Source organism: Triticum dicoccoides, chromosome 7A (genome assembly GCF_002162155.2).
Source record: "Triticum dicoccoides isolate Atlit2015 ecotype Zavitan chromosome 7A, WEW_v2.0, whole genome shotgun sequence".
NCBI lineage: Eukaryota > Viridiplantae > Streptophyta > Magnoliopsida > Poales > Poaceae > Triticum > Triticum dicoccoides.
The window spans coordinates 94,711,699-94,715,023 of record NC_041392.1 but is presented as its reverse complement, the minus strand read 5'-3'; positions in this window follow the sequence as shown (position 1 = coordinate 94,715,023).

Here is a 3,325-nt window from a genome sequence, read left to right as displayed (position 1 = left end):
TTCTTCGTTCGGCGAGGCCCCACAACCAACCGAGCCCCTTCGATCACACCGGCGAACTCCGGTGAGCTCTGAAAAATCGACTGACCCAATTTTGAAATTTAGTCTATTGTGCTTTAACTAGTGTGGAATATAAAAGAGGAAAACCATAAGCATTGGGAGTATAGTGTTGAGTGTGCCATGGCGGATCTGAAGGTGCAAACCGGACAAACACAACTTCGCAACCAAGACAAGAAATCAGAGTAAAGCAGTGGCGATCTATTTTCTTGCTGCGATAAATAAGTTGAGCAGATACGAAAGAGTACCGCCTCTGGTGCGGTGCCGTGTACGCATCTGCTGAGAATTTGACAGTGCTGCGGTAGCGATGGCTGTCGGCGGCGTGGAAGCAAATCTTGGAGGGTAGATGGTGGCGGCGGGGCGCGGTGGACGAGACGGTCGTAGGAGCGGCGCCGGCAAGGTGGAAGACGGCGGGGATGAAGCGAGAGGACGGGATGCAAGGATCCCGGTCCGAAGCCGTGGATGAGAGAGGTCGATCTCTTGTAATGGACGACGGTGTCGGGGTATCAGCTCCGACATGGTGGAGGAGGACGGCTGTGGATGGGGTGGCGGACGGCAGCGGACGAAGGAGGGTGGGGTGGAGAGGGTGTTTTGGCGCCCACGGAGTACGAATGGGGAAAAGGGAGGTAGAGAGGAAGGGGGAAACCATGTATTCAGGGCGCGCTTGTCTCAAATGCGAGGAAATTTACAAACTTAGCCCCCATTTCAAATTTCTACTACATCACAACAACATTAGTCGGTTGGGGATAGGTCGGTAATCTCGCATACACCGAATATTTGCCGACGAGAGTTTGTTTTTGGCGCCCACCGTGTATGAATATGAATAGGGGAGGGAGTCGATTTCGGCCGAGGACACACTGTGTTTTGGCGCCCACCGTGTATGAATCCGGGTGAGAGGCGGTTACGTCACGTTTGGGTGAAATTACAAACCTACCCCTATCAAACCAATAGAAATCTAGCAGATAGGCTTTGCGTGGCAGGGATAGGCAGTAGTGATTTCCATCTCGCGGATTTTGGTTTCGGGCGGTTACTGCGACTTTCCCTGTTTCATTCAAATTTTGCAGAGTGCACGTTTACCGTGCCAACTCAATTTGAATCCCGTTTGTATTCTATTTTTTTCGGGCGGGATCCATTTTCAATTGGAATTACATTCTATATACATCATTTTTATATATACTTTCAAAAGCACAACACCATTTATACATAAATATAGTTTACAAATGGCATGATCTCAGATTCATAAGGTTGTATCCATCAATTTGAATTTTCAAATATTTGAAACCAATTTATGTTGAAATCTAATGTATGCATTCCTCGCTAACTGTCGCCAATTAATGTGTGTTTCATGCGGGTTTTTTTACTTCTCAAACATGTATAATGTGTTTCACACACACAACATATAGTGTAATCCCGTTTAGACATTAATTGCATATAAACCATGCATTGTTTGTAATTGAAGAATCTATGGATCACCAATATTGATAAACTATATAACATTACACGTGTGCCCAAATTCAAATGAATATGCTTGTTTGATACACCAATTTGCGTTACGATATTATCGATGTCGTGATCTCCAGTTTAAATATTTGAATCCCCTTTAATCCAGATATTTGTCTCATATAGCTATCACTCATGCTTATATAGGACTATCTCTCTGGACCTATACGCGTTCATCATCTCTCAGGTATTTCTTGTGCTACCTGTATGTGGACAATGATCTTTCATCTTCGTAACACACTGACGGCACTCTCTCCCTCAACCTTCATCACTCTATCTCTCTCTAAGTATATCTCGCTCCCTGCTATGTGTCTCTAACTATGATTCTCCATGTGGAATCTCTTTCTCTCACACAAACACAAAACTTTGTCTCCCGGGGTCTCATTTCTCTCTACTATTCCCATGTGTGCCACTCGCACACCCCTCATACAGAGATGTCTTTCGCTCCTTAGATATGAGAACCTACGACTCTTCCTCTTCAATATATCTTTCTCACACACAAACACAAACTCGGTCTCCCAGGGTCTCATATTTCTCCATTGTTCTCTTGTATGTCGCTCACACACACCCTCTCTCCGTAGAAATATCTTTCTCTCTCGCAGACACAAAACTCCGTCTCTCTGGATCTCATTTCTCTCTGATATCTGTTTGTATGTGACTCACATGCACCCTCTCTCTATCTCTCTCACACCCACACACATAACCCAGCCTTCTGATCCACTCGACTCCTATATCTAACGCACACTAGCTAGCATCTTTATCTTTCTATTTATCTGTTTCTCCATCAACCTTCTTTCTCGCCCTCACTCTTGATTCCTATCACGCATACTACATATGTTTCTCTCTACATGCAGTCAAGTGCCCTCTCACACACATATATAACTTCACCCTTTGAACCACCCGACGGTCATCTCCAACACCCAAACTAGCGGATGTCCCTCTAGCTAGCATCTCCATCTCTGCATCTAGCTGTAGTTTCTCCGTCAACATTTCTTTCTCGCACGGAGTCTTGCTTCCTATCACCCACACTATATATGTCTCTCCATACATATGCATTTATAGGTTGGTCTCTTTTGCACAATCGTTGCACCTCACTCCCTCTGCTCGCCATAGATGCATGCTCCAGCCCACGCCACTATCTCTTAAAGACGAAAACACATGCTCAATTGTCAGGCCTTCTTCCATGCATTCTCACACGCATGCATATTGTCATACCGATCCGTCTCTCCCATGTCGTTGATCTTATGACTTATGTCTTCTTTCTTTTATCTCCATCATGCGGGCGCGCCCACACACACATCCCACGTATACATGTATACCTCTCACACATGCACGTTCAAGGTCTCTATGTCTCCATACGTAGTTAATTACCCTCAATCCTAACGCCACATCGAATCGTTCTCCTCTTTTATGCACATAAATTCCGCCTGGATGGGTAAAACACACACTCACACTTAACAATCTCCTTCTAGCTACCCCCCACCTCTCACTCTTCCCCTATATCCCCGAAACCAATAAGACCATCCCTTTGCTTAATTCCCGCCTACATGCACCATCGATATATAGTAGTCTTCCTCGGTGTCTCTCGAACAAACATGTTCTCTCGATGTCGACTCCTCTAACGCGCACACACCTTCTCTTCCCTCTCTACGGGCATTTTCTCTCTCGCACCCCATCGTTGGTGGCCTCTGCCATACACATCACCTCTCTATGATGAAGCCATGCACACTTAAATTACATCCGCCACAAAGGACCCCGCGACACACACACA